Genomic DNA, 18,369 nt, shown 5'->3' on the forward strand with positions numbered 1-18,369 from the left:
AATAATGACTTTATAAAATAATTGAGATATCTCTCTGTCTCTATCCCTGTCTCTTGCTTTCCCTCTCCCTAACCCTTTATTTTTTTTAAACTTCATTATTTTCTTTTAATTTACTTTTTGTTTCTCTAAATATAATTTTATCACTAGAAAGTATATATCTGGCAATGTATTTAATGGCACAAAATTTGAAATTAGCATCATTTTATACTTTAACACGGTCCAGCCATTAATTTTGAATTTCTTTCCAACTTTATAGTGTTTGCTTTCTTTCTAATTTTGTAATAGATTATTTGTCATATGTGTCTTTGTATGTTAACTCCCAGATATTTAATGTAATTTTAAATAGAATTTCTATTTCTATTTTACTTCCTGCTTTTAATAATAACAGGCTATATGGAAATAATAATTATTTTGAGGATTTATTTTAAATCATGCTTCTTTACTGAAGTAAAAAAAAAATCTCTATTTGATTCTCAATTTTCTAAATAAAACATTAACATCTACAGAAAGAGATAATTTGCCTCCCATTTAACTATGCTTATTCCCTTAATTTCTTTTTCTTATATTATTGCTAAAGTTAATATTTCTAGCTTTAAGTCAATAACAGGCTTCTTTGTTTCACCCTCAATATTTTGAGGGGGAAAAAGTATATTTCATAATGTTAGCTCTTGATTTTAGATAATTTAAAAAATCAAGTTAAGATCTTTCCATTTCTAATACATATTAGTATTAAAAAAAAATAATTGAATGAATAAACCACAACAAAGGATTTCCCCCTAATGTAAACTGAGATCTTTTGGGGGAAATTATGGGGTTGAACCCTGAAACTGTCCAAATTCTCCTCTGAAAGAGGTCCACCCTCAGAGAAGCCAGTTAAATGGTCTTACTCAGTCGGAGATCTTGGCCAGGGATGTGGTGCACCTTCTATTGAGTTGAAGATTAGTCAGGAACCACTCCAAGTAGCTGAAACTCCCAAGAGAAGTAATCTGTTTTCAATTGGAGATCTAGGCCCCAGGGATTGTTAACATTGACTCAAACTCAAAGGTAAGTAATTTCATTCAATTTTGAATTGAATTGAAGTCCTAAGTCTCAGACAGCTAATAAAAGATAACTCTGACCCCAAATCTTCACAGATGTCCTAAATGGGACCTTACCCACTGATGAAGATATGCTCTTCTCAGTGTAATGCACCTTTGCTTATTCCCTGCCCACTAAGAAGTCTGTCTTCCTAGTAAGCTGGCTTCTCAGTGCCAATAAATCCATTTTTGCCACACAGATTTCGGGTTTGTGACAGACCAGAGAGGATCTCCCACCCCAATTCTCATACCTCATCATTTACACCTCATCACCCCACCTAACGCTATTGATGTAATCCTTAAAGTTGTCTTTTAAATAACTAACACTATGAATTATTTTCCTAAAGGTAAATTATCTTTTCATTCTTAATATAAATCTAACTTGGGTATTTTGAATAATGTCATATTTTATGTCACTGTTCATTGGTAATAGTGATCTGTGATTCTCTTTTTTTTCTCCTTTATCTCTTCTCTAATTGATCATATCTGTCTCATAAAAGCAGTTTGGGGGAGTACCTTACTCTCAACTTTTGGCAAAAGTTTACAAAACTTAGGAATAATTACTCTTCAAATGTTTGATAGAATGATTTGTAAATCTATCTGATTCAGGAGTTCTCTCTCTCCTTTTATTTATGATATATTTCTTTCTGAAATTGAGATGTTTAAATTTGTTCTTTTGCTACTGTTAAGTAATTTAGACTTGTGGAATTGTTTATATGTATATATTTCTTTCCAGCTTTTCATTTTGTTGGCAAATAATTAATTATAATAGTTTCTCATGATTTCATTTATTTCCTCTCTACCTGTCATTAATTTTTGTACATTTTTATTTTGATAATTTGATTTTTTTCTCTTTTAAATAAAATTAAAGTCTATTATTCTAAATAATTTTTCTACTTTAAAAAGAATGTATTAATTTGTCAGTATAATTGTAATATATTGTTAATTTTTTTCTCCTTTGATTTTTTTAATAGTATATGTTTTCCAATTATATGTAGAGGGGCAGTTAGGTGGCCTAGCGGATAGAGCAACAGCCCTGAAATCATTAGGACCTAAATTCAAATCTGGCCTCAGACACTTAACACTTCCTATCTGTGTGACCCTGGGCAAGTCACTTAACCCCAATTGCCTTAGCAAAAAAACGAAACAAAACAAAACAAAACAAAACCCAATTATATGTAGACATATAGTTTTTAACATTCATTTTTATAAGATTCCAAATTTCAAAATTTTTCCCACACTCTCACCTTTCTCCTCTCCTCAAGAGAGCAAGCAATCTGATATAGGTTATGCATGTACAATCATATTAAACATATTTCCACATTAGTTGTGTTGTGAAAGAAGAAACAGAATAAAAGAAAAAAGTCACCCCTAGAAGTGAAAATAGTATGCTTTGATCTACAGTCAGACTCCCAGTTCTTTGATTTTAATTTTTTTTCTTTTGTATTTGTTTTGGTTATTTGCAATAGCACTTATTACTTTGCTAACTTTCTAGCTATGTTTTTAAAAATTATAGATATCTTTTGTTTTTACATTACTTTCACTTCTCAATACATTCCCCTCCTCACCCAATGAACTCTCACTTAGAGAATTATTTAAAAAGAAGGAGGGAGAGGAGGGAAATCCAGCAAAACTAATCCACACATCAATCAAGTCTGATAATGTATGTTGTGTACCATCTCAGTAACTTTTATCTCTTTTAAGAAAGTTCATTCTAAAATCTTCTTCTCAGCACTGATTGTTTTACTTATATTACTCAGTATTGATTATTGTTGTTGCTATTATTGTTCTTTCAGTTTATAGTGTTATAGCCATTGTGTATTCTATGTTCCTTAATTCTATATACTTCATTCACTATGCACATGTCCATATATTTTTCATATTCATTATTTCTCAAGACATTGTCTTATTATATTACCATCATATATCATATTTTAGTCATTTCTCAACCAATGGCTAGCTACTTTGATTCCAGCTCTATTATCATGGTCAAGTCCTGAAATAAATCAAAGCCATGACTTGAGGAGTAAAGCATCCTTAACTGAGATAATAGAATAGCAAATCTGTTACTCTAGAAGATGACTAGTGGATTTCCCCACTCCAATAACCATGCAAAAGCTTCTTATACCTTTAGAAGGGAAGGAAGAGAGGAAGAGGAAGATGCAGTATAAGATAGCAAGGGCTGGTCATGAGATCACAGAAGATCCTGGAAGACTGGTAATGAAAGATATTTCATTCTGGCTCTTGCCCTTTAGATCATGACTCCTAATGGAAGGAGGCAAACATATTAGAAGCTTGAGCTGGGCTAGCCTACAAGGCAAAATGCCTGGGTTGGGGATCTAGGGTGTGGTTCAGTTTAACCAATTCAAGAATAAATATTTTAATAGTACATTTCTACATTACCGAAATTCTGACATTACAAGGATCACTTAAGGGAGCAGCAGTCCATATTACCATATTTGGTATTAATCATTTCTGTCATTATATTAACAATTTTATGTCACTATCAATGGTTTAGTGTGTATATATATATCATATATATATATATACATATATATGTATGTGTGAATATATGTATATACATATGTATCTATATATCTATACACACACACGCACACATTTTTTTCTGGTGATCTGAAATTGCTTTCCAGAATGGTTGGACCAATTCATAGCTCTACCAACAAGTTATTATTTTGTCTATTTTTCCACAACTCTTTCAACATTGAGTATTTATGTCTTTTGTCATTTTTTTTTCTATTTACTTGGTTTTGTCCCTCCCTTACCTCATCCTTTGATTGTTGTTTTACAAGTTCAATTTCTTTTTCTGAAATCATATTGTGTGCCATTTTTATTTCATTATTTGTTAATTTTAATATTTTATATGTTTGAAGGTTTTCTTCTATTTCTTTTTTACTTATTGCTTTTGCTTACATACTTTTCTCTTTAACTTTTAATAGTTTGCAATTCTTTTGAAAGTTTTTGTTCATAATCTTTGACTACTGTCAACTTAAATTTAAATGAAAACATTCAATACAACAAAATGGTCTTTAATCAACCAGAATACAAGTGAGTTGTAGTTCACTCAGGATGCTACACAGCAAGAGCTGGGGTGCCCAAGGAGGAGACTGGGAAACTGAGTTTATACAAGTTACTGAGGCCGAGAGAATGACTAGGCTACAGGTGGGAGGAGCTAACTATCTCACAGTTTCAGAAGGTACATTATTTTTCACTAAAAGCAAAAATCCATAAAGAAAGCTTGAAAATCTCTGGAGGGGAGAGTTTAGGAGATTTAAAAAATAATGAGAGGCTGAAAGTGACAATGCCAGGCTAGCTGAAAACAATTCAATGATCTGTGAACAAAGACCAGGTCAGGTTCAATCTATTCTTAATCAACTGTGTTTGTCACCATTATAGGGAAATGACTTGATTTTGTATATTTTCCTATTTATTTTTGGCTATCAGATTTTTATCAGAAATATTGATGCAAATATTTTCCCCAATCAACTTATTTTCCTTCTTATTCTAGTTACAAGGATTTTGTTAGTGCAAAAACTTCAATTTTATAAAATTTACCCATTTTGACTCTCATGAGAATTTCCTTCCAGGGGCAGCTAGGTGGCACAGTGGATACAGCACCAACCCTGAAGTCAGAAGGACCTGAGTTCAAATCTGTCCTCATACACTTAATACTTTCTTGCTGTGTGACTCTGGACAAGTCACTTAACCCCAATTGCCTTAAGAAAAAAAAAAGACTATACCTTTTTGCATCTCACCCCTATATTAACTAAAAAGTATTTTATCTGGTTTTCTTGTAATCTTTTATATTATGATTATTAATCAAGTCATATGCAATTTTTGACTTCATATATAAGATGATGGTCTAAACCAAATTTCTGTAAAGCTTCCTAGGACTCATTATCAAATATAGAATTCTTCCCCAAATCCTTTATTTTGAGTCATTATTTAGTCATTTTTCAGTGATGTCCAACTTTTATAATCCAATTTGGCATTTTCTTGGCAAAAATAATGCAATTGTTTTTCTTTTCCTTCTATAACTTATTTTATAGGTGAGGAACTGAGACAAAAAGGATCACAGAATTAGTAAGTATTTGAGTCTAAATATGAATTCAGGTCTTCTTGACTTTAGGCGCTGTGATCTCTCTATTGTGCCACTTAGCTGCCTAAAGTCCTTTATATTCTAAAGTTTATCAAATCATGGGTCATTTAGTTAAACTATTTCTAATATTTATCTAATCTGTTCCACTGCTCTTTTTGGTTTTTAGCTAACATCAAATAATTTTAATGCTTACCAATTATGATACAAATTTAAATATGGAAGTACTATAGTCCTCAAAATATTGGGTTTTTAAAAATTTTTCCCTAAAGATTCTTGAATTTTGTTTCCTCCAAATTAGTTTTATAATTATTTTTAGCTCTGTAAATCATCTCTTCAATATTTGATTGACATAGTACTAAATTATATACTTATGGATTATCATCACATTTGTTATATTGGCTTTTCCTAGCTATGAGCATGAAATGTTCCTTTAGTAAATTAAATAATTTGTTATTTATTTTAAGAGATTTATTTCATCTCTCTTAAGGTCTTGAGAACATTTCAGTAGATTAATTTCCAGGTTGTTGTTGTTGTTGTGTTTTTTTTTTTTGTTTGTTTTGTTTTGTTTTGATTTTTTAAAATGACTTTTATAGTTATAATATTGGGGGTTAGAGTGGCATTTCCCAGTTCCAAAATATACATGACAAATCCACATGTTCTCCCTGTCAAAAGATTTCTTTAGATTACAGACAAATTGAAAAAGTAGAATAGGCACCAGGAGTGCTAAATATAAAGTAGAATTGAGAGAGCAATAAAGTTAGCAAAAAAAGGGTTTTGGAAGAAGTCATTAAAGCAATATGTCATGAAGTATGAGTACCCCACTGATTGGCAGGCTAAATCCACAGAGGAGTTTAACAGACTAACCAAATTTAGCTATAGTAAAGAGAAAGATTAAAGAGAATGATGAGGGGAGCCCTGAAACTCTCTAAAACTCCTTCAAGGAGAAAGTCTCCTTGAATCCTGCTTTGACCAGCTCCCATCAAGAGCAACCCCCACCTTGTAGCTAAGACTTATAAAATGAGCCACTTTTTTTTAATTTAATAGTTTTTATTTACCAGATATATGCATGGGTAATTTTACAACATTGTCAATTGCCAAACCTTTTGTTCTAATTTTTCCCCTCCTTCCTCCCCCAAGATGGCAGGTCGACCAATACATGTTAAATATGTTAAAGTATAAGTTAAATACAATATATGTATACATGTCCAAACAGTGGTTTTGCTGTACAAAAAGAATCAGACTTTGAAATAGTGTACAATTAGCCTGTGAAGGAAATTCAAAATGCAGGTGAACAAAAATAGAGGGATTGGAAATTCTATGTAGTGGTTCATAGTCATCTCCCAGAGTTCTTTCGCTAGGTGTAGCTGGTTCAGTTCATTACTGTTCAATTGGAACTGATTTAGTTCATCTCATTGTTACCCTCTTTTATCTCCTTCTCACCTGTTTCCCTAGCCAGACTCTTACCTATTTCCCTAACCAGACTTTATACCTCTATAAAGGTATCTTTACCTTTGACACCTTATGGGATCTCTCTACTTGAAACTTTACTTCTCTGTCAGATATTGCCACTAAGGAATTCAGTCTTTCTATTCATGCATAGCAAAGGCTGACTTCTGAATGCCAATAATAAACTTCTTTTTATCAGTCTAGCTTTTCGAGTTCATAAATTCATTTATGAAAGACCTCTGCACTGCCAGAATGGGGTTCCCACAACTCCCTACTCTGTGTCAAATCCCAAGGGAATTCAGGGGAGCGAAACCTCTTCATTTGGTTCCCTGAACCTCGAACCTGCCACTAACCTCATCACCACCTGACTACCAGGAACCCAGCTCTAATCTCATCAAGAAGACATGAGGAGGGGAAAACTACTTCATAGCTCCTGGAAAGGACTTAGCAAAGATCTTCATCATAAACACATCTTTTATGGGGGAAGGGGAAACAACCTTGAGGATTTCTCAGAGGAGTAAAGAAGATAAAAGTGGGAACAAGAATGTATATTGAAATATTGAGACTGCCTTAAAGATACTAACAAAAGCAGTCTGGGAAAGCCTGGGTTTCCATTATAGTTATGTTAAAAGTGCTAATTCAGGCAATCTGGGCACATCATGCTTGCCTTAACTATGATAATAAGACAGTCTGGAAAACTAAGTTTCCAGGATGAACATTTTAGCATTTCCTGAAAGGGGGAAGAAAAGAAGCTGATTTCAGGATTTACATAAATTTTAAATAGAATTTCTATTATTTTTCTTCTGGATTTTATCATTTCTATGTAGGAATAGAACTGAATTTTCGGAGTGAATTTTGAATACCAATACTTTCATCACTAGCGTTTTTAAAACATGATTTTGTGAATTTCTATACAAATCATTTTGTAATCAGAAAGAAATATCATTATAATTCATTTTTCTTTATTTATAAATTTAGTTAATTTATTTTAGTGTTACAACTAATTTTAGCAACTAAGAACTATAACAAAAACAGCAGGGAAAGGGCAAACCTTGCTTTACTCTTGTTTCTATCAGCAAATTTTCTCACATTTTCACATTTAAAATAATACCAAACTCAGATAAGACCGTTCTACACTTAGAGTTTTTAATGTACATGAATATTGTTTTATGTTGAAGATAAAACTACTCTTTGATCATAATGAATGATTGTTTGAATTAATTGTAGTCTTTTAAAATTTTGCCTGGATTTTATTTAAAATTTTTGAATCACTATTGTTTTTTTTTTTTTTTTTTCAGTTTATAGTTCACCCACTTTACTATCTCTCCTTTAGATTATTTTTAAGACTACATTTGTCTCACAAAGTATTTTTTGGTGTTTTGTTCCCCAATTTTTATAATAATTTCTATAATATGGGAATAAACCATTCTTTTAAAGTTTGAAGAATTTACGTGTAAATCTATCTGTATCATGATCCTCCCTCCCCTACCTCATCCTTTGATTGTTGTTTTACCAGTTCAAGTTCTTTTTCTGAAATTATATTGTTTGAAATTTTTATTTCATTATTAGTTAATTTTAATATTTTATATGTGTGAAGGTTTTCTTCTATTTCTTTTTACTTATCAATTTTGCTTACATTCCTTTGGCTTTTAAACTGTGTCTCTTTATCTTGCTGGGGATCAAAGTACAACCCCACTCACTGCTAATCATCACTAAAATTTTAACAATAGAATAAAGTGTGATCACCAGTCATGGGTTTGACTTTAATCTGGATGGCCCTTAGAACTCTCAAATTTGACTGATCACCAGCTTTACTCATTTTTTCCTAACTAGCATGTATTACATATGTGCACCATGTACATTTGGCTTATTATGGGAGAGCCTAATAATTCTTTCATTTATTTCCTGTTGTCATTTCATTTTTATTTTGACAATTTCACTCTTCTCACTTATTTTTTAATCAAATTGTCCGAAGATTTGTTGATGTTGATACCTTTTTTCTGATGAATTAGATTTTGGAATTGTTGAACAAAACTAAACTCTGATTTCCAATCTTATCTATTTTCTCTTCGAATTCTCAAATTTCTTTTGTGCTAAATAAATTTATTTGATGATTTTCCCATTTTTTAAAATTGCACATTAGTTTATTACTCATGACTTTCCTCTCCATTTTGTTACTATGTTTTTGAAGCCTTTTTTGAAGATTATATTAGCTAGATATCACAAATTTGTTATGCAGTCCCATCACTAGCATTCTTTTTCAGAGTTATTAATTATTCCTATGATTTGTTCTTTAGCTTATTCATTAGTCAAGATGCCATTATTGTCTGTTTAGTTCTGAATCATTTGCATGTATTCTCTGTATTAATTAGTAGTTTATTGCTTTGTAGTTTGTAAAAGTTATATTAGATATCTAAACTTTTCACGTTTATTTATAATATCTCTGTTCTAGAGCACATGACATACCATGGAGAGAAAAGCAGTAGTAGGTTGTAACAGGGGTAAAAGCTATGGCTACTGGAACAATGTTACCTTTCCCATACTGCCCATGGGTTTCAGTAAATAATACAACAAAAATTCTGAATAAAGAAGACGAAACAAAGCAGCAGCAGCAGAAAAACAAAAACAAAAATATAAAACCCCCTGCATTTCAAATTTCAAAACATGTAGTGGTTGGTAGAATGGCTGTTTTTGAGAGTTACCATCAACTCTGATTAGTTAACAAATAATGGATAATTAATATTATAATAAAAGCTGGGTTTATTCTAATGAGAGTCTGGGGGATGGTGCCTGATTATTCAGTTTTGGTCAAAAAGGTTTATTTATACCCATATCACCCCTAAAGGATAATCTAAATAAAATGGGGTCTATCTCTACTCAGACATGGCTAAGTAGAACACAACAGACCAGAGTTTATCTTGGATTAAATTCTTTTAAGTTTCTCTAGTTGGATGGGTCTCTCACTCAGGATCAAAAAACTTGAACTTTGGGGATTTGGACAATTTCATCTATCAATAATGCCTTTCAGAGACTGACCAACTTACAGGATTCTGAAAAAAAGATTCTGGTCCTAATTCAATAATTGATTATTAATATGAAAGATAAATCATCATTCTTACAACTTTGTTGCTTCCTTGGCCACAGATAGACTTTTAAACTGCAGGAGAGTAAAGACTATCTCAGTTGCTCTAAGACGGATGCCATTCTTTCTGGAGGAAGCACCTCAGATTCTCAGAAAAGTCTTCTTATAGAAGCAATGCAGTTTACTATATGTCATAGAAGTTCCTCATCTTTTTCGTCAGACTCATCAAAGTCTCTGATGCCAGCTTACTATTCCATACACAGGATGCTCCATAGCCCTTTTCTGTGCTTTTGTGTTTGCTGTCCCCTGTGACTAGAATACGTTCCCTCTGCTCCTTAGAAACTGTGGTTTCTTTCAAGACAGCTCAGACTCTTTTTTTTCCTATACCTCTCCTTAGATGCTTTCTCAGACTCCTTTATATTCATTTTGTATATATTCTTTATAAATTTATGTATGCATATAGATAGTCTCCTCTATTATAAGGACAGGAACAACACACTAATTCTTAGCACTATACAATAGTTGCATATAGTAAGGGCTTAACTAATGTATATTTATTTAATGCGTGGTCGATTGATTCACAGGTCTATAGGACAGATCATCTATAGCCACACTATTATTCCTTGGCTCAGAATACACGCTGAATTAACAGTCAATTGTTACTCATCTCTGACTCTTGACATCAAATATAGGACTTGTCAGAATGACAGTGGAGTGTTGTCAATCTATATTTGAAATTGAGCTCCATACACATTCTCAGAATTTTATCAGCAACAAAACACTTCAATGCTAAGAATACAATTTGTGGATAGGCTAATAGAGCATTATTGTCAAGGAGCCTTCTATGGAAAAATTTAATGGGCCTCTAGTGACCATTATTTTCCAGGAACAAACTGCTTCCACAACAGACTTGGAGCTTCAAAAGTCAATATAGTACATGTGTGGGGTCACTAACTAAGTCCTTAAAAGTCTGCTCATATTTCTTATCACACTAATCTCCAAATGTCAGCAGTTTTAGCTATTTTTTCTTCTTGCTCTTTTGCCTTGTGTCTTCTAAGCTTATAAGTTCATGAGTAACTGTTGAGAAGATTGGTAATAGTTTCTTCCTTCCCTCCCTCCCCCTCCTCTCTGTCTTTCTGTCTCTCTCTCTTTCTTGAGTTTTCTATGGTAGCTACAGAATTCTTGAAATATCTTTTGCTCTTGGTAATGGTTCTAATGTGACCCAGTGACAAGATTTCTATCTTCTCAGGGCCATTATTTAATCTCTTTTCAGATACTATGGAACCCACCTAATTGATAAACGTTTGCAAAAACTAACACAAATTGGTTGACAGTTTTGGACTGGCTGCTTCCATCAATCTGGGTTACCTTTAATAATTTTTTAAAAGTTTCTTCAATGGTTTTCCTAATGTGATGAAACATTCCACATAAACTAAAGCCTACACGAACATTTAGTTTGTATTACCAATTTTTTAAAATCAAAAACTAGTGGGAGACTCCAGCATTTACTATGTAGTAGGCCTTTTGATAAGCACTGTGGTATTCAAAGAAAAGGTGAAAAGAGACCCTGCCCTCAAGCTTGTGTTCTAATGGAGAAGACTTCATGTACATAAATATGTTTATGTTCAAGATTCCTATGGAGGATGAAAGGAATGTTTAAAAGGAAAGGAGCCAGAAGCTGGAGGAAAAGTAGTACTCAGTTACTCTTTAGGCTTAGGGCATAGATGGGAGAGCCATTTTCATTTGGATAACTTGAAGTTTGTGTGCTGGAGCCAGCTTATAGCATCTCAAGAGAGCTGATAATTAAATTATCATTGTTAGCACTTACACTTCAGATATCAGTACACACTACATATCAGGGCTTGATTAATTGTTCTGTTCATTGTTTGAACATTTTTAAAATTAATTTTAAGGTTTTTATTTTCAAAATATATGCAAGGTTAATTTTTTAACACTGACCTTTGAAAAACCTTGTGTTCCAATTTTACCCGCCTTTCCTCTCCCCCTCCTCTAGTGTGCTTTCCAGAGCCCCCACACTGGGGTGCCAAAATATACCATCAGGACTACCTGTTTGGAGGATCTCAGGACCAGCTCTAGTCCTTTGTCTTAGTGGAGGTGTGATGAAACAGGGATCCAGAGGATGGTCAAAGATGGAACTCACCAAGAGTTCCCCCACTGCCTGTGGCCCTCTACACCTGCCCCTAGATGGCATGTAATTTAATACATGTTAAACATGGCAGGAGAATGATTTGAATTATTATAGATTTGAGTCAATTTTCCATTGAAATGAGATCTTCATCAGAACCCTTGAACGTAATGTTTTCCCAGTTTATTGCTTCCCTTCTAATCTTATCTGCATTTGTTTTGTTTGTACAAATTTTTTTTAAAATAATTTAATCAAAATTATCTATTTTGTGTTTAATAATGATCTCTAATTTTTCTTTGGTCACAAATTCCTTCCTTCGTTAGAATTGGGGGCAGATCTCAAGAGCAGAGTATAAGAGGCACTTGGAGGCTTATTCTGTCTGAGCCTGATAACAGGGCATTAAAGGTATTGAGTAAGCCTCATTAATGAGGAAAAGCCTCCTTGCTCTTGCTGATCATGCTCAAACTCGTGCACTTTCAGTCATGTGACCAGGAGACTATAAAAAGGGGGTTGCAGAAGGCAGGGGAGGGAACTCCAGGGGAACTCCATAAGGGAAGGAAGAACTCCAGAGGGAAAGCTAGAGGGAATGTTAGCCAACACTATGTAAAGAGTTAGAATAAAGACCTGTTGCTGCATACTTGAGTGACTCAGGTGTTCTGTGGGGGAACCTCTAAAGAGGTAGCTCTGTGATTGAGATAATCAGAGCTGGAGACGTCTGAAGACCTGGGGAAAGTAAGAAACCAGTTGACCCCTGCTGAGGTAAGCAGCTAGGAGTTAACGCTTCTCCACAGATCTGAGAGAAACTATCTTATATTCTTCTTACTTGCTTATAATATCACTCTTTCTGTCTAAATCATGAACTCATTTTGACCTTATCTTGGTATATAGTTAGATGTGAGGCAATGCCTAGTTTCTATCATACTAGTTTCCAATTTTCCCAGCAGTTTTTGTCAAATAATGAGTTCTTATCCCAAAAGCTAGGGTCTTTGGTTTTTGTCAAACACTTGATCGCTATAGTGATTGACTATTTTGTCTTATGAACCTAACCTATTCTACTGTTCGACTACTCTATTTCTTAGCTAGTACCAAATAGTTTTAATGACTGCTGCTTTATAATATAGTTTTAGGTCTGGCACAGTTAGGCCACCTTCATTGACATTTTTTTTTCATTAATTCCCTTGAAATTCTTGACCTTTTGTTCTTCCAGATGAACTTTGGTATTATTTTTTCTAGATCTGAAAAATAATTTCTTGTAAGTTTCACTGATGTGACACTAAATAAGTAAATTAATTTAGGCAGTATTTTTTGTTGTTGTTGTTGTTTGTTTGTTTGTTTGTTTTTTCTAATTTGCTTGGTCTACCCATGACCACTTGATATGTTTCCAGTTGATTAGATGTGACTTTATTTGTGTGGAAAATGTTTTATAGTTGTGTTCATATAATTCCTGACTTTGCTTTGGCAGATAGACTCCCCAATATTTTATATTATCAATGATTATTTTAAATAGAATTTCTGTTTGTGTCTCTTGCTACTGGACTTTGTTGTTAACATAAAACACGCTAATGATTTATGTGGATTTATTTTCTATCCTGTAACTTTGCTAAAGAGGTGAATTGTTTCTAATAGTTTTACATTTGATTCCCTAAGTATAATAATAGCATATCATCAGCAAAAAGTGGTAATTTGATTTCCTCACTAGCCACTCTAATTCTTTTAATTTCTTTTTCTTCTCTTTTTGCTAAAGTTAACATTTCTAATAAAATATTGAAAAGTAATGGTGATAGTGGGCAATCTTGTTTTATCCTTGATCTTATTGGAAATGGTTCTATTTTGTCCCCATTACAAATGATCCTTGCTGATGGTTTTAAATAGATGCTACTGATCATTTTAAGGAAAAAGTCCATTTATTTCCATGCTTTTTAGTGTTTTTAATAGGAATGGGTGTTGAATTTTATCAAATGCTATTTTCTGCATCTGCAATCTATCTGTTTATTCAATTTATATAATCATATGATTTTTGTTAATTTGGTTGTTGATATAGTCAATTATGCTAATAGTTTTCCTAATATTGAATGATTCCTGCATTCCTGGAAAAAATCCTACTTGGTCATAGTGTATTATTCTGGGGATGACTTTCTGTAATCTCTTTGCTAATATTTTACTTAAGATTTTTGCATCAGTATTCATTACGGAGATTGGTCTATAATTTTCTTTCTCTGTTTTCATCCCATTATTATATCAGCACCATATCTGTGTCATAAAAGGAATTTGTTAGGACTTCTTTCCCTACTTTTTTCAAATGGTTTGTATAGTATTGGAATTAATTTTTTTAAATGTAAATCCATATGGCCCTGAATATTTTTTCCTTAGGGAGTTGATTAATAGCTTGTTCTATTTTTTTTTTCTAAAATGAGACTATTTAATTTATTTCCTCTTCTGTTTGTAGGTATTCCTCCCTTTCACTTATATTATCAAATTTATTGACACAAAATAGGCAAAATAACTCCTAATTTCTTCTTCATTGGTGGAAAGTTCTCCCATTTCATTTTAGAGCATAACAATTTCCTGTTTCTCCTTTTTCTCATTTTTTAAACTTAATAAAGTAATGGAGAAAATATCCCTAAAGCATATTTTTACATTAGTCTCTTCGTAATCTTATTTTTAATAAATTTTCAACTGAAAGACTATGCCTTAAACATAACATGCATTCCTAGTTTACTTCCAATTCAGTGAAAGCAAGGGATATACTGAAATACATGCTTACCTCAGAAGTCAAAAGACCTGGATTCACATTATTTATATTCATCAAAGTGCTATAGTAGACAGAGTTCTGGGGCAAGAAGACTTGACTTCAGATATTTCCTAGCTATGGGGATCCTTGATAAATCATTTAACTTTTTGTCTCAGTTTCCTTATCTTTAAAGTGGGGATCATAACATCACATATTTTCCTGAGTTGTTAGGACAACATAATTAAATAATATTTGTAACATGCTTCTCACAGTGCCTAGCACATGCTAATCAGTCACAGCCAATTCTTCATGACCCCATTTAGGATTTTCTTGGCAAAGATACTCATTTACTATTTTGTTCTCCAGCTCATTTCATCCATAACTAAACTGAGGGCAACAGGATTAAGTGATTTGCCCAGGGTCACAAAGCTAATAAATGCCTGAGGCTGGATTTGGAGATCTTTACTGGCTCTAAATCTATGATCCTGTGATCCAATACCCTCTCTCCAAGTTTTCCCTCCCTTTATTCCAATAAGGACTAATTTCCTACCCACAGTTTAGATCCAGAAGCCTTTCAGTAACTGAGCTCATAGAAGCAGTATGATCCCTTGCTGAGAGGAATTCAGTAGGCATGAAGCACACAGTGTAGACCTGACCACAGCACCTAAGCTATAAACAGGAAGAAGCATTGCTGAAGTTCCCAAAAATAAAAAAGCAAGTTTTTCACTGCAGATTTTTTCCTATTTACCAAGGTACCCTTCGTTGATGGGCTCCTTTCTGCCAGCAAATCTCAGTACTGAAGCCAATATTTCACCTGTCACCTGCAATTGCTGCTTCGTGGGGCAGCCACAGAGGAAGAAGACTAACCTGCTTTATCATGGCCTGTGCTTGCAAAGGCAGCAGCCAAGAGCCAATTTAGCTTTAGGAAAGCTGAGGAAGAGTATTCAGCTCTGTCCCTGTGCATTCAGGAAGGGTCCACAATCACAAGGGGAGAGAGAGTTCCATTTTTCAACTGATCCTTCAAGGCAGGAGGTTATGGTGATGGATACTTTTTAATGCATTAGTATGTGGAAAGTCTGAAAGTGGAACAGAAGACATGACCTGTTTCTTTAAAGCTGCTGGCTCAGTGCCTAGAATGAGAAAGGACCTTAAAAGAGTTGTAGTAACTCAGATGAGGCTGTGTCCGAGGTTCATTCCTTCATCACTCAGCAGAAATTTCCCAGTTGTACTCTGCCTTCTCTGCAGCACATTTGGGTTAAAATGGAATGGCTGAACTTCTGCCCCCAAATTCTTCCTTGTTCTAGATTTCTTTCACCTTTAAGCTATTGATTTTCCTTCCTCACTTCACAGTATGGAAGCTTCTAATGAAACGATTTTGTGCTCAGAACAATTTTACTTTTTGTTACATGCAAGACTACTGTGTGGCAGGCTTCTCATTTCAAAAATAGAGGACATGGATCCAGTAAGATAGAAGGGAAAGAGAGATCCGATTTGAGCAGGGGAGAAAGGGGGGAAATTAAGCTTTGCTTTTATAGCTTCTTTTTCCAGGTTCCTAGATATAAATTATCTATCTTCTTATGGGCAGGATCTTCTTTTTCTCTCTGGTTAGTCTAAGGATGAGGCAGACATTGGGGAATTTTCCTCACTGAACGTAGAAAGTAGGAGACATGATGAGAGCATGGGGGGAGGGGTGTGGACATGCTCTGATTGCAAATCGGCCAAAATCCAGGATTTTATTAATTCATGCAATTCACTCAACAAAAGCACCTATTACATAAGTACCATGCACTTGCTTTCTTTTGAACCCTGAGATCTGCACTGAATGAAGGAAAAGAGCCAGCTGCCCATCCAGTAGACAATGTCAGCTACTTTGTGGCACTGGCACTTTCCAGGTCCATTGGAATGATGAGTGGTATATCATGACCAAGTGCATCCTTCATATCCTCCTCCAAATCACTTTCCCCTTCTCCACAGAATATACTGAGAGGAAATAATATTGTGAGATGAAAATGATAATGGGGGAATCTTTGAGAATAAAATGGAAAAGAAAGAAGCTGTTGTCAGGAAGAAGGGAGAAGAGAAAGGTTCTTCAACATGACACGAGATCTACCAGAATGCAATGGTCATAGTCAGTAAAGAGATGATCTCTTTTTCAAAATTGCATAGGAAACAGAGCAGCCAATGGCATGTTTGAGAAAATTTCTGCTCCTGAGATTGAGAAATGGAAGGGAACTTAGGTTCCATCATTTCATTTCACAGATTTGGAAGGTTCAATGGCAACAGCCGCCCGGTGGTGCCATGGTGGTGCATAGAGCATGGGTCCGGAGTCAGGAATATTTATCTGTGTGAGGTCGTTTGGTTTCAGACATTTATATGTGTGATTCTGAGTAGATTATTTAATCTTGTTTGCCTCAGTTTTCTCATCTGTAAAAATGAGCTAGAGAAAGAAATGACAAATCACTCCAGTATCTTTGTCAAGAAAATACTAAATGGGGTCATGACTAGTCAGATCTGACTAAAAATGTGTCAGAGGAAAGGAGTAGGAAGTACATATTAACTAAGTATCTACTATGTATCAGACACTGTACAAATTACAAATTTTATTTCATTTTATCTTCATAAAAACCCTGGGGAATGGGTGTTATTATTATCTCCATGTTAAAAATGTGAAAACTGAGGCAAACAGAGGTTAATTGACTTGATCAGAATAATACAACTAGTAAGTGTCTGAGGCTATATTTGAACCCGTTTTCCTCATGAATCTAGTCACTTCCAGTGCACCACCTATGGTGCTGCTTTAGCCTCCAGTTAAAGAGCACAAATATTTCTGGGGGTTGAGCTCCCAGGAAATAGAACACTAAGAAAGTTTTCTCTCTTCTGGGTGTCTTCCATTTTGGTCTCATGCCACAAATAAAGAGACCTCAGGCAACATAAGGAGAGTGTCAACACAAGTGTTTATGAGAAGTAATATTAAATCTGGCAAATGTATTCTTTAACAGCATTTTCTAAAATGCATACATAATTAAATAGAATTAATGTTAGGCAGGGGTAGGGCAGTTCTCCACTAGCTCATTTCTTTCAGGACTCCTCTAACTGGAAGAAGGGCAAACAATAAAAATATGATTGGGTGCATAACACACACATGTACACATATACAATCACACATGCACATGCACATAGTCCTCCTACTTCATTCATTTAAAGTTCATTTCTCATGGTCTGTAGATATTCTAGATACTTATTGCTGCCACAATTGCTCCACTGCGAAGGAATAGTGGTCGCCTTTCTCTTCTCCCTGAAAGGGAAAAGGTAGAGAGATTTTACAAAATATCATAAGATCCACATGAAGTTTGGACAAAATAGAAAAATAACATAAAAAGAGCCAAATGAAATACTTTCTTTTATGGCATTCCTCCCTCAGCCCGTAAGGACCATCTGTAGATGTCATTTTTAAAATAAGGATTTCCTTCTTTTAGAAAAGTAAACCACATTTGTATTTTTGAATGTTATATGCTGACTAAACAAGCATATTTACTTAGTCACCTAGGTAAGTAACAACTCTTAGGACAAAGTGATCCATGTTCCAACTGTCCAGCTGTTAGACATCTATCGATGTAAGAAATAGGACCCGATTCTAAGGAGATAATCCTTTAATGCATGTTTTGAAAGATCCACTGCATTAGCCCATTTAGATTTCCACATAGAAATTCCATATGGAAAAAACAAATTTTCTATGTACAAAAAAAAATGAACAAATCACTTGCTGAACCT

Source organism: Sminthopsis crassicaudata, chromosome 3 (assembly GCF_048593235.1).
Source record: "Sminthopsis crassicaudata isolate SCR6 chromosome 3, ASM4859323v1, whole genome shotgun sequence".
NCBI classification, from domain to species: Eukaryota; Metazoa; Chordata; class Mammalia; order Dasyuromorphia; family Dasyuridae; genus Sminthopsis; species Sminthopsis crassicaudata.